This window comes from Telmatherina bonti, assembly GCF_933228915.1.
Source record: "Telmatherina bonti genome assembly, chromosome: 5".
Lineage (NCBI taxonomy): Eukaryota > Metazoa > Chordata > Actinopteri > Atheriniformes > Telmatherinidae > Telmatherina > Telmatherina bonti.
The window spans coordinates 24,146,641-24,161,549 of record NC_136623.1 but is presented as its reverse complement, the minus strand read 5'-3'; positions in this window follow the sequence as shown (position 1 = coordinate 24,161,549).

The following is a 14,909-nucleotide window of genomic DNA, read 5'->3' as shown; positions in this document are numbered from 1 at the left end:
AAGTAGGAGCAGGGTATTTGAAAAGTTGTATTTTTTGTTCATTGGATGATACGTTTTATTTACTAGTTTTGAAGTCCAGTGTTTTAAAAGGACACTTCAAAATCAGCTTCATATGAAGTTAAAAGCTCACATTTGAGTTTCCAGGGATTCAATACATTTTGGCCTTAAACTTGTTTTCTTATTGCACTGACTGAGCAGGAACAGCTAAATAAATACTTGAAAACATTTTTTCTTTATATTATGTGTTTGCCTCTTTTACTTTCATGTCCAGATTTAAAAAGAGTTTAAAATACTTTATTTTGAAATATGTTAATTTGAAGGCCTCATTTTGTGTTTACTTCAGTAAGCCTTTTTTTTTTTTTATACATTCTGATAAAAGGTTTAAAATGTAGAGAGTATAACATTCAGAAAAGTTTTTTTCCCAAAACTTTCTTTGTTAACCTCTTTTATATGCAGTCCAAGCTTTTGGGGAAAAAAAGGATAAGTCTAACAGCTTGTTTAAATATATTGCTGTTGAATAAACCTTAAAAGCGATTAACAGTTGATTTTTGTTTTATTTGGGAAATGTGGCTCGTGATGTGGTCATCATGCAACTTTTTCACATGGGCTGGTGTTTAAAAAGCAAACAAAAATCGGCAATATCCAGGAATCGCAATTTAAATCGAATCGGCACCCAAAAAATCGTGAAAAATCGAATTGTGAGTCCACCCCCCCACCAAACCCAAATGGTGTTTCATTGTTGGACTTCTGTGCTCGTCATGGATTGTCCATAATGAACACCATGTTCGAACATAAGAGTGTCCATATGTACACCTGGCATCAGGACTCCCTGGGCTGCAGTTTGATGATCGATTTTGTAGAAGTATCGTCGAACCTGCGGCCACATGCCTTGGACACTTGGGTGAAGAGGGGGGCAGAGCTGTCAACTGATCACCGCCTGGTGGTGAGTTGGCTCATATGGTGGGGGAGGAAGGCAGTCAGATCTGGCAGGCCCAAATGTGTTTTGAGAGTCTACTGGCAGAGCCTCCCGTCAGAGTGAGCTTCAACTCCCACCTTCAACAGAGCCTCAACCATGTCCCGAGTGAGGTGGGGGACTTTGAGTCTGTGCCTCTATTGTTGAGGCGGCCAGCCGGAGCTGTGGCCGTAAGGTTGTTGGTGCCTGTCGTGGCAGTAATCCCAGAACTCGGTGGAAACCAGCAGTGAGGGATGCCATCAAGCTGAAGAGAGAGTCCTATCGGGCCTCGTTGGCCTGCGGGACTCTGGAGGCATCTGATAGGTACCAACAGGCTAAGCGGCAAGCTGCTTCGGCCGTCGCCAAGGCAAAAACTCAAGCATGGGAGGAGTTCGGCGAGGCCATGGAGAAAGTCTTCCAGACGCTTCGAGGCGATTCAGTTCCACCATCCGGCAGCTCAGGAGGGGGAAGCAGTTGACCTCAACTCGGGATGTTGTGGGTCGGTGGAGGGAATACTTTGAAGACCTCCTCAATCCTCTTCCGATGAGGAAGCAGAGCTGGGGGACTCAGGAGTGGACTCTCCTATCTCTGGGGCTGAAGTCGCCGAGGTGGTTAAAAAACTCCTTGGCGGCAAGGCCCCGGGGGTGGATGAGATCCGCCCGTAGTTCCTTAAGGCTCTGGATGTTGTGGGGCTGTCCTGGCTGACACGTCTCTGCAGCATCGCGTGGACATCGGGGACAGTGCCTCTAGACTGGCAGACTTGGGTGGTGGTCCTTCTTTTTAAGAAGGGGGATCGGAGGGTGTGTTCAAATTACAAGGGAATCACACTCCTCAGCCTCCCTGGTCAGGTCTATTCAGAGGTCCTGGAGAGGAGGGTCCACCAGATAGTCGAATCTCAGATTGAGGAGGAGCAGTGTGGTGTCGTCCTGGTCGCAGAACAGTGGACCAGCTCTATAACCTCTTTAGGGTCCTGGAGGGGGCATGGGAGTTTTTCCAACCAGTCTACATGTGCTTTGTGGACCTGGAGGAGTTCGATCGTGTCCCCAGGGGGCTCCTCTGGGGGGAGGGGGGGGGGGGGGTACTCCGGGAGTATGGGGTACCGGACCTCCTTGTACGAGCTGTCCAGTCCCTGTATGACAGGTGTCAGAGCTTGGTCCTCATTGCCAGTAATAAGTCGGATTTGTTTCCCATGAGGGCTGGACTCCGCCATGGCTGTCCTTTATCGCTAATTCCGTTCATAACTTTTATGTACAGATTTTCTAGGTGCAGCCGAGGTGTTGTGGGGATCCGGCTTGGTGGCCTCAGGATTGGGTCTCTGTTTTTTGCGGATTACGTGGCCCTGTTGGCTTCATCTGGTTGTGATCTCCAGCTCTCAGTTGAGCGATTCGTGGCCGAGTGTGAAGCGGCTGGGATGAGAATCAGCACCTGGATTGCCATCTCCGGGTCGGGAGTCAGGTCCTGCCTCAAGTGGAGGAGTTTAAATATTTTGGGGTCTTGTTCACGAGTGGGGGAAGGATAGAGCGTGAGATCGACAGACGGATCTACAGTAATGCAGACTCTGCACCGGTAGAGGAACCAGTTGAGGTGGCTCGGGCATATGGTCAGGATGCCTCCTGGATGCCTCCCTGATGAGGTGTTCCAGTTACGTCTCTCTAGGAGGAGACCCCGGGGAAGACCCAAAACACACTGGAGGGATTCTATCTCTCGGCTGGCCTGGGAACGCCTCACAATCCTCCCCACAGAGTTGGCAAATGTGGCTGGGGAAAGGGAAGTCTGGGCTTCCCTGCTTAGGCTGCTGCCCCTCGACCCGACCCTGGATAAGCGGCAGAAGATGGATGGATGGATAAATAAAAATATGGCATAACAGAGATATGCCTTCTCTAATTTAATGGACAGCTTCTGCACATGCAGTATATATACTAATTGGCGGTTTGGATGCTTCTAGAGCAAAATAAAGGTTGATTTGATCAAACTACCCTAAATTGCTCGATTATAGTTCCGACCATTATGAACCTGCTGGCCTCAAAACATTAATGCTGACACACTGACATCAGTTATCTTGAAATACTTTCTCTCTACCTCTGCTCTAGCCTCATATATAGATCATATGGATACCATATCACACGCACCAGTGTTATGTCAATATAAAGAGAAAATATTAAGACTAATGAGAAGCTCATAGGAGAATGTACCGTTTCCAAAGCCATGAAGAGACCTGGTCAAATATGAAATATTGATAAGTAAAAGTGAAGGTCACTAAAACCTGGAACTAGGTAGTGTCAAACATTTGCCGGCACCAGTGAGTCACTGAATCAACAGGCTGCAGAATCCAGGAGAAAAGCACATGTATTCATATAGTTATGGTAACAGCATTCAAAATGCTGTTTAGGAAACCAAAGATGCATAGTTACTGACAAAGTCTACCTCAGCAATTCTAGTTTTGGTCCTCAAGGGCCACTATCCTGCAGGGTTTATATATTTCCCTACTTTAACAAAACTGATGAGTTGTGCAGAACTTGGCAAGCTATTGGATTAATTTAATACAAATTAGGTGATGGTGTAGGGAATCAATTAAACACAATAAAATAAGATAGTGGCCCTCGAGTTGCCAAACCCTGGTCTAAATCATCTGTTTTAGCAGCAAATGTTTTATGTCTCTGTACCACACTTCCCATATCTGTACCCATGAACTTGGGATCATACTGAAAAACCTATACAGTAGGGATGCACCGATACCAGTTTCGGTCTTGGCTCAATACCAAGCGCGTGTACATGTACTTGGTATTAATAACAGTGTACTGATACCACAACCGACACCACACTAGTCAAGCTAGCACAGATGTGTTTGATGACATGCTTTGAACATGTTTTAAAAGAAATAAATGCCTTGAATGTTAAAATGTGACATTTTTTATTACACTAAAACAGAGATCCTCACTGTTAATTCAACAAGAGCCGCACTCAATATACTAAGATTGAGAGGAGAGCCGCCAACCCCCTCCAAAAAAAGCGTTCCCACGCTACGAATCCTGCTATGTTGCCAAATCAGTAACATTCAGCTTTTTATCAAGAAACCGTTATCCTAAATATTGCACGGAGTAATGGCATTCCTATGCAACAGTATATGGCGATAATACAATAATAACTCTGGAATGTGAGTGTTTCTTTTCAATAAATATACAGAGCTACCAACGGAGCAGCTCTTTGGCAGAGTTCGGTGCAACTAAAATTAGCCAAAACTGGCAACTCTGACAGGGTCAGTTAGGGCCATTACGACAGCAAAGTTTTTGCAAGCACCCTGCAGCTCTTACTTGTGAGAGAACTGCCCTGTTGAGGATCATTATGACTTGTTTAGATAGCGTTTTCAGAAAGCCAGTGGCTGCTTCACGAGCCGCAAGTCAAGAGTCAGTGGGCCGCATGCAATGAGGAACACCGCACTAAAAGCTAGCTTTTTGTTTCAAAACCACACATTTATAGTTTTTTGTTTTTTTTTTAGGTCAAATGTGCCAAATCAAATCAAAGCTTGTTAAAATTGCTAGATCTGTATTGGTGAGGTAACTTAGATAGGATGGGTAATTTATTACAACCTAATGAAATCTTACACAGTTATAACAGCAATAAAAACCATAGTCACAATAATGTTGACATAAACAGATTTGGTATCGGCAAGTATAGGCATCAGCAGATATTCAAATTTCAGTATTGGATCGGTGCATCCCTACTATACTGGGTGGAGAACCGCAAAATGACCAAAATCTCATATATAGCTCATTTTATATACCCATAACAATATAAAATTGTTTGTGTAATTATGTGTCGGTCATTAGTTATTTGTCAGAAGTGCTTGGCAGCTGCAGCAGTGATCTCATTTCATCTGGGGGAACTATGGCTGTATGGCATTTCACGGGCAAATGCCTGTTGCAGTGTTTGCGTCAGGGGTTTTTGCCACCACCTGTCACTGCTTTTGCAGCTTTTGCTCGTTGACTTTTCTTTATTCTGTATTCTTTATTCTGATTCATGCACAGGTGATAAAATTAGTTGTGTCAGAGTCTGCTGTTAACACTAAGCTAGTCTGTTGTTGGTTCCACATCGGTCTTTTATATCCAAACCACATCCATGCGACAGAAATTTCTCCTCTTCAATGAACAAGCTCATCAGTTTTGGTTGACCGGTCATCTTTTATTGAATTATCCTGCTCTGAAATGCGTCTGCTTCAATCTTTCTCCGTGTTTGTTTGTTTCTTGCAGCGTGCACGCCATAAAGGACATCTTGATGTAAAATACTGCAGTAAAGCATCTTATCGTGGCGTAAATGATTGACCCTCATGAAACGATTGACATTTTCGATCATCCAAACAATATACATATCGTCATATCGCCCAGCTATTATTTCAGGTCGTGTTCATATTTACCAAACACTGCTGCAATTTGTCAAGCTGATTACTTAAAGAGCCTGAATCCAAATCTTGCTCAAACATGCATGGATTTGAGGTGTTGTCATGTGCTAAAAATGCAGCGCATTTGGTAAAGCTTCCCTGATAAAAGGACCTGTGGTAGCTTCCTAACCTGTGGCCAAAGGATTTCATGGTAACTTTTCACCACTGTCCTCTCTGCACCTAATAATCAATATTCCTTTTTATCCCTCATTCAGCACATTTCTCATGCAGGCCTGCCAATGGGTACACTTCCAACTGAGAATGTCCATTGGATGCTGCACTAGCTGTTACTAGATGTACTAGATGTACTAGATGCTGAGCAGCAGAAAAAGTCAAAACTGAAGGTAGAAGTCAACTCAAAGTAGAAAAGTAGGTCACATCTATATAGAATCAAGTCCCAAATTTGCTTTCTCTTAAAGTTTCACATGTGTGCACAAATGTGCACTCACTGCTTCATCACTGAAAACATAGATCATAGGCAGGAAATAAAAGGCAGTAGTAGTAGTTCTATAACCAAATAGTATATGCAAGTAGCTCTATAATGCTGTATTTACATCACCATACATTAACATCGACTACCTAAGTGAAAGAACTAAAAGTGACTGAAATGGTCTCATCTTTGCATATTTCTATATGCAACTACACCCACAGTCAAAACTCCTTAACATCAACAGTCCAAGGGCAGAGCCCTGAAAAAAAGTTCATATCCCTTGAACTGTTCCACATTTGACGACATTCAACCATGAGCAATGCAATTCATTGGAATTTTACGAAACAAACTGACACAAAGACGTGCATAACTGAAGAGGGGAAAAAAAAAAAGACACGATTTTACCTTTTCTCCCCTCAAATACAAATCTAGCATGCATTTGCAAAACCATCTTATTACAATGTCAACCACAAATCTTTTGGGGTTTGTGTCTATCTGTTTTACATATGTTGAGACCAGGATTTTTTTTCTTTATAAAATAGCTCAAGCTGAGTCAGACTGGATGTAAAGTGTCAACAGCAGTTGTTCAAGTTGCAACAGATTCTAGGGTGGGTTTTGAACAGTACTTTGACTGGGCTATTTTAATGCACATTTTGATCTAAACCATTCATGTGTAACTCTGGCTGGATGTTTAAAGTCATTGTTTACTGGAAGATGACCCCACAGAGGTTGCTTTACAAAAGTGACCAGACAAAAAGCCAAGCAAAAAAAAAAAAAAATTAAAGGAGTTTAGAGCAAGTCAAAAGGCATTTGGGACACTACTGTACCAGTTTTAGTACACATGCACAGAAGGAAGACCATGCCTTTGCCTGAAAAAAGAATGAGCTTTTGGTACAAATGCCACATCCAAACACATTTCTGAATGTGTGTGCCAATTGGCTGCTTCGTGGTGTGGTAAGCAAACTACTCTGCCCAGCCACAAGTCACTGCAGAATGTATCACTTTTATCAACAACATTGCGAAATGTACATAGGTTTGTCTAAGACCACTGCCTTCAATGACCAGATTATTCACTTTGTTATAGCCCTATACTACAAGAGTATGAGCATGCACATACGTGTCGGCTTTGACCTCAATAAAGAAAATGTAAAAAAATGCTTTATGCAACTCTTAAATAGGCAGGAACAGGGCAAGATGGGCATAATTAGCTTATTCACATACCCCAGATTACTAAATGAGACAAAATATATAACAGGATTATTTTCATGACAAGCCAACAAATATTATTAAATCAGCAGTATTATTGTATTTGGAGTTATCAACACCCAAAGGATTGGTAAGGAGATCTAAGAAGATATGGCTGAAGCAGATTTTAGGGCACAACACACAACATTTTATTGCTATTTATTTATATTTTTATTTAGTCAATCTGATAGAAACTGAAACCTTTTTCAGACACACACTGCTTTCAATTAATGTGGCGGAAACTGAACATTTTGGCATGAGGCAGGTTTGAGTCAGCAGCCCTAGTATTTTCCTGTGACATTTTCCAGAGTAACTTAGGTCAGTCCTAGAAATATTTACATGCAATTGTTTTACCACAAGTATAGTCAGCTGCATTCAGAGGAATACAGCATACTGTATTGCTATCCAACACAAATAATAGCATTGTAATAACTACTCCATTCCATGGTTCCCCCAATTCTTATTTGGTGCAGCACACCAGCAATTTTTCACAAAAGTAAAACTAAATGATTCATCTTAGGTTTGGTCCTGTTTATCTCTACAATATTTGCATTTGGATTCATGTGTCTTACGGCCTCTGGTTGACTACTGCAACTTTTGTCTTGTATGCACATATATAATGTTTTCCAGGTGAAGTTTACATTTTTAGAAAAGGTGAAAAAAAAGAAGCATATGCTCAATATGCAAAACACAATTAAGCATCCAATCAGATATCTTTATCATCCATAACGGCTCAGTCACCATTAACAATCTGTACAGCATCTCATGTATCACTGGTATGAACAACAAATAAACAAACAAATATAAATAAATAACATGCTACAATAAACTGCCAGAAAATTTCTTTTATTTTACTTATAATGTAGAAATCAGACCTCACTTCTATGTGTGTGTGATACCTCGAGCATTCTCAAAAATATTCTCACATATCTCAAAATAAATTTCTTAACAGACCTAACTGTATGCAGCTAATATCAAATGTACAAACGAACGGACTGAAAAAAAGTGACATTGACATTTATTGCTGAAAATCTGATTTGCAGCCATAAAATAGTTTATAAACAAGGGTAAAATCTTGCATATAATCACTGAAATAGTGTTCACACAATCTTAAAAACCCCACCAGTAACAAACTAGTTTTCAAAACATTGTTTAAAACAACAACTTTTGTGCCATATAATAAGTTTGTGTCTATGTAAAAAGCCAATTATCTAAATCTGAGTGACAGTGATCAGGACAGGAACCTGTCAGTGTGGTACATAAAAATGTTATAATTTTAAGCAGTACAGCTAAAATAACACTCATATGAATCCAAAAATGATAATGTTATTTATGTATAATAATGAATTATGGTTTTTTTTTGTTTGTTTTTTTTTAGTCTTAAAAGTATTTAATTATTAAAAGTACTGTTTTATCTCACTTCAAAATTAATTCTCCATTAAACCACACTGTCATGTTTGGTGAGGAGATGAGACATTGTCTGGTGCAACTTGCCAGGTCATAATTGTAAATGAGAAGTGGTTCTCAATTGATTGATCAAATTGATCAAAGGTAAAGCAAAATCAAAAAGTAAGATCTTTACACATATCTTCGACATGTCATCCTGAGGCTGCAGGACAGCTTGGAAACATACTTCTACCTCTGACAACCGTAATCCCTTTTACCATGCAAGAAATCAGTTAAATAAAAATGATATTGACATGAACTAGTAAACAAACATGAGCAGCTGTCCATCGTCAGACAACGTGATGGTTATTTAAACTTAAATGTTGGACAGACATCTAGACCATTCAGCACAGCGCTGACAACTTCAATAACTCATTTTAAAATCTATAATGATGATAGTAATGATGAAAAAAAAAAACTTAGACAACTTTATCAAAACCGTTCCTTGATTAGTTTTGTTTTGGGTAACTACTAATCCAAAAACGAGCATTTAAAGTAATCTCATGTGTGAACATCAGGGAGGTGTGTTTTTCCCTTATTGTGATTGACTAATCATTAGAAGAGACTTCACCCTGCCAACTGCAAACACAATGGATAGAACAACACAAACGGGGGATTCATCCAGCTCAAACCATCCACACGCTTAGCAGCAGTGGGTTGTGAGACTTCAGCCACGCGCCTGACCATTTTACACATGTTAGCTGATGTCCTGACCGAAGCTAGCTTCGTGTCTAGCATTAAGCTAGCAAGCACTAATGGTTTCTGTTTAGCAGCACCCCTTACCAGATCATGGCTCCGCGTTGCTCTTCAGGGGCTTCGCAGCCAGGTACCCCCAGATGTTTCTGGGTTACATGTCTTGGTTGTGCGTTAATATCCGACCAGTTTCCATTAAAAGACGCCTTTGTTCGTTAGTTTGAGGCGAAAGAGTCTGTCCTTTCTGCCGACGTCTTCTGTTCGGCCAAAGGATCACAGTGAGGAGACCTTTTTTGCCTTCACGGACTGAGATCCGATGTTGGTCGCTGAGTGAAAACGTTCCGGGCGTTTTGTCAGTACGACGAGGTTTAGATTGCCTTTATTGCACCGGATTGCAGCACCAGTATGAGATCCACCTCCATTTTTCCTCATTTGCGCACTTCACGAACAATAAGCCCGAATTTCTGCGCATGTTAGAGAACTGTCCTCTCGAACCAATAACAAGGTGCAGGGACTGCAAGAGAGCCCGCCCCTTGGTGTTCTATGGCTCTCCCGACCGCAGCCTGACGGGGCGGTAGCACGCCTCCTTCCGGACGAGTGCACCACCGCGGTTCCCTCCTTGCAGCTACTCCCGCACTTCTCTCTTTAAGACACACAGGCGGTGTTGCCTGTAGTAGTTGAGACACCACCCACAAGTGAAGCGTGTCCCCATGAACGCTCTCATAACCATGCTGTAAAGGCTGTATTAGTCTCAGCACTCATTTGGGCACTCGGACTGATCTACCACTGGGCTGGATATCGCTGGCATTTAAAGGGTTAAGAAGTTGCACACAAAATGGTTGCGAGCAGGACTTGATATAAAATGGCGCCACCCCCCTCTAGTGCTGGTCTGCTTCAAAACCCCTCCAGCAGAGTAGGCATGAGCCAGAACAAGCTCCCATGGGGGGGGGGAAAGGTGCAGATGAAAAACAGTCCCACAACTTACTGTTAACAGATAAGTCAAAACTCATGCATACTATAAACTCCCAGATATTTATAACTGGTGCACATGGGGTTCTATGTTAGAACCTTTCCCTTTAAAGTGAGCAGATGGAGGAGTTTCCTCCTTGTACCAATATACTTGAATGTACAGTCTTAGTACATGTTGCTTTCTCATTAATTCAGACCATGTAAGCCACTGGAGCACAGAGCAGCAGGAGATAACACCCACAGATAAAACCAAACTGGGAGGATAGCCACATCTCCTGAGCTAGTCAACCCATGTAATGCACATTACAATTCAGTTATATGTCGGAATCACTAATATGTTGCTTTTGACTCGTTAATGTCCTTCGGGTGCCTGCTCTTGTTAATATGCATCACCCAGTTTTGGCTTATTTTGCCCTATTGAGCAAAAGCACAGTACCTAAATTCGTCTGTAAAAAACACAATTATTCTACATCACGTGCCTGCTTTCAGAAGGTGTGTGTTGCTCCAAGCTTATTGCTTTAAAACCCTGGACTAAGCTGGGATGCATTAGCTCCTCCCCCATTTAGAGATAGCACAGAACGCAGTGCTCTCTTGCACTACTTTGCTGCAAAGACGAAAGAACCCACACACAATGTTCATATGTGGCTGTAGCGGGTACTTCCCAGAGGCATTGGGCTACTTGAAGGAGATGATCTCTGCAAAGTCAAATATTTGATAAGTGTGGACTCTTATTGGGTTCACACCAAATGAAAAGTGAGCTTGACAGGTAGAGTAACTCCATATAAAACCAATGGAAATGGAGATAGATGAATGTTGCATCAGGTGCACGAGTGATTATGTCCCCAAAGATTATTTATACTTCATAACATTTGATCAATGCTTAGGACTGCCAGATAAGTTATGAAAAGAAATACCTCCTACTTTGTTTGGCTAAAGGTTGTACTTACCACAAACCAGTTCAGGACTAACTGGCATTTTCAGGATATCCACAACAGGAATGAGGTAGCAACAGATACCATCCCATTTATTGTTAAAGGTGGAAATAAATATGATGAATATGTGTGGTATTTGTGGCACTAACCCCTGACCCCTTTCTCTCTAAGGGGGTATATATTCTTGTGAGATTCCAAAAACTCTCCAGTTCACACAGGAAGGTGGACTTTAATTTCACATTTGGCCTGTACACACCATAAAATGGAAACAACTAATGAAATTATCACAGATGTTTGAGAGGGAAGTTTGAATCTTGACTGATGTCTCACTCTTCCATGTCTGGACAAATGCTATGTTTTGTGGGAATAGTTCTCATTTTGTCAATTAAAAACAAACAACAGCAAAAAAAAAAAAAAGGAAAACAGAAAAACAATTTATTAAATTGGGGGGAAAAAATGAACAAACAAAACAACATTAGATATAGGTGGCCAGGCCCCCACATGCCAGCTCCACCACTGATTGTATGTAGAGAATAAGGGGCAACAAGAACAACCTCTTTAAAATATCTAACTTCATGACTCCATGCTTGGGAAAAAAAAAGCTGTGGATCAGTGATTACATATTGTCAGAACAAGTTCAGCTTGGTGCAAACCAGTAACAGCTGGAATTTGAAGCCAAGACATTGAGACCACACCCAATATAGTAGTCTTATAACACACATTTTCTCTTTGACTTCTTTTCTCTTCACATCCTTTAAATTAGGTATGGTTAGATTATTGGTTCATTTTTTTCTTGAAAATCATGTCAAAAGGGTTACTGTTGATTGTATGTAATTAATTGTAAAATTAATTATAACTACCATTTGTGTTCAGGAACCTTTCAGATTCCAACTGCCTTGGCCAGAGGAGATCTCAAACATAGATGCTGTTTAAACTGATTCAGTTGGACATGAAGCCTTCTGGTGGAAAGCCAGGGCTCCTGGCATTCCGGTACTTAAAACCACCTAAACACAGCGGTAGATCAAGCATACCCAAAGCGCCTTCCAGCAGGTTAGTGCATCCCACTCCACAACAAAAACAACTCAATAACAGCTGTAAGAACATAAAGAACCAAAGGTGTTGACCAAGTACCAATTTATCCTAGATTCCAAAAGCCCTGTTTCAACCAACAGGTGTGGGTCGAGTTGTGATGCAGTTTTTTTTTTTTTACATTTCCACACAAAAACTGGGATGAGTACCCTAATATCGTCCCGAACCATCCCACTTTTTTGCTACCCTTCCGTTGGGGTACTAATTGAACCGATCTGACCTGAAAGGGCGGAACTTGTCACAGTGCAATTCTTTGATTGATCCAAAAAACAAAAAAAAACAAAACCCCAAAAAACAAAAAAACACTTCTTTTGTGACATGGCATGAAAACAAAAAGGAAACAAAACAGCAATGGCTCCTTGTTTAGAGCAACAGATTTTTTTTTTACTTCTCAAATCTCCAATAAAAATGGCATCACAAATCACTGTTCCATAGATGTACAAGGAGGAAGAAGAAAGAAGACTAACTGTTGGAAGATCACTATTCTTTGTTTCTGAGTTGTTTTGGTTATACTTTAAGGAAGATGTTGAACTGTGATGATGTCATGCTATTACGTCGCTGAGGTGTCTATTGCTAATTGGCTGATACTCCACCTCTCAGGTACGGTTACAGTTAGCTGTAGGAATGGAACAAGATTACATTTTCCCAACCATATCTGTACCCTCCACGTCCCTTCTGGATCCGCACCAATTGGTGGAAACAAGACTAATCTAAATCACCAAATGTGGGCATTCACAGACACACCTTTGGCCATAAAAGCCCAACACTGCTCTCCACAGGGACCAAAATGCCCTTTACCACATTGCTCCACATACAATCAATTTGTTCCAGTGAAAAGCACAATGTCTCTGACGTGTTTAGAAACCCTACCCCTCTATTGTGGAATTTAAACTTCAAAATATAAGCTGCTACTTTTTGCGTGAATCCACTCACTACGGAATTTTGAAAAATGTCAGAAACTGGAGGTGTGAGGGTGCAAGCTATGGGAGGGATCAGAGGGCAAACACTTGGTGGGTCGTGAATACACAGGCAGAAATAACTGACTGTGGCCAGTGGCCACTAGCAAGATAAATAGCAATACAGGTTCACAAAACACCTATACTGCAGAGTCTTTAAGGTGAAAGATTATTCGCTTCAGCTCAAGTGGCAACCTCCAGTGGTTAAAAGTAAAACCTATGCAGAAGTCCCAAAAATGGCAGTTTCCCTCTCATCCGCTAGGGGCTGTCTCCAAAAGAAAGCAAATCTCCATAGACTCCCTTGTTAAAAAGGCCAATTTCCCACCAGAAATAAACATGTTTACAGCCTGGTACAAAAATCCATTTTTGGTTTCACAGGTCAGGTTGACCTTCATGAAAACTGTGGGGGGAGTGAATTTTTTTTCTAACTCCTCCCTTTAAAAGTAATTTAATCGAGAAATTCAGCATATTTAGGGGCATGTCCTTTTGATTGACAGGTACCTGATCTCCCACTTTAAGAAGAACGTCGAACCACTGCGGTTTTTAGCCGCTTAACAACGTGGCTTAGCTTTAGCCTGCTTACCTCCGTTAGCTGGTTAGCTCCTACTAGCTCCAGGTTAACTTGGATAGCTTTTAGCTACAGGCAGCTCGGAGTTCACTCGATGTCAATCATCCACCCCAATGCTAATAGCCCCCGTCTCAGCTCTACCTCTTTGCCCATATTTGTATTTTCCGTGAGAAACGACGCGCATGACCCTGCCAAGATGGCAATGGAAGGAACCACGCACAGAGCTCATCAGAAACCTATGGAGTCACGGAGGGTCCATTCATCTTTTTATATACAGTCTATGCTTCAGCCACACAAAGCAGTGGTAGAAGAAAATAGTGGTCCTGAATACTATCAGCCTAACCAATTAACAATGGCATGTGGAAACAGCTCTGACAGGTTCTGGCAAGTTATGGCAACTTGCGGCAGGCTGATGCAGCAGCGGCAAGTTACTACCACCACAATTTGAGCTTGCTGTCTCTTGTCAGATGAAGATCAGCAAGTAAAGAAGAAAGTCCTGTGTAACTTTTACAACTCTGAAAAACATAAATCTGTCCCATTGCAGCGACATTTTCTCAAGAGCTCTATAAAAGTCTGAAACTAGGGAGTCTACATCAGATATGTACTGATTGATAAGGACAAATCAGTACATATGTGTTGGTGGGTGTGGTGTCTGCAGGCTCAGAACCCAGGGGTTTAAAACTTCAGTCCTTAAGGGCCAGTATCCTGCAGGTTTTTCTTGTGTCCTTGCACCAACACACCTGATTCAAATCAAATGGATCCAAGAGCCTCTTGTCAACCTATTCATTCATTCTGGTCAGGTGTGTTAGAGCATGGAGACAACGAAAACCTGCAGGATACTGGCTCTTAGGACTGGAGAGTGAAATCTGTGCCTACAGGAGAAAAACAATTCAGAACAAGGTGTTGTTTTCATTCATTGGCTCATTGCTCAAGCAGTACATCTTAAAACTTGATACAGTCTCATTAACTGCCATAGCTCAACTTTACACAAACAACAGCAACACTTTGATAGGACTGACCTTCAAAAGCAGAAAGACAAGCACAACAACCCCCCCCCCCCAAAAAAAACAAAACAAAAACCAAACAACAAAAAAAAGAATAACATTTTCTACTAAGCCATCCCCACTGCCCAGACTATGCTACAATGTCAGTGGACACTTGATTTGAAGTCTGCATAAGGTCAGTTTTAAGGCT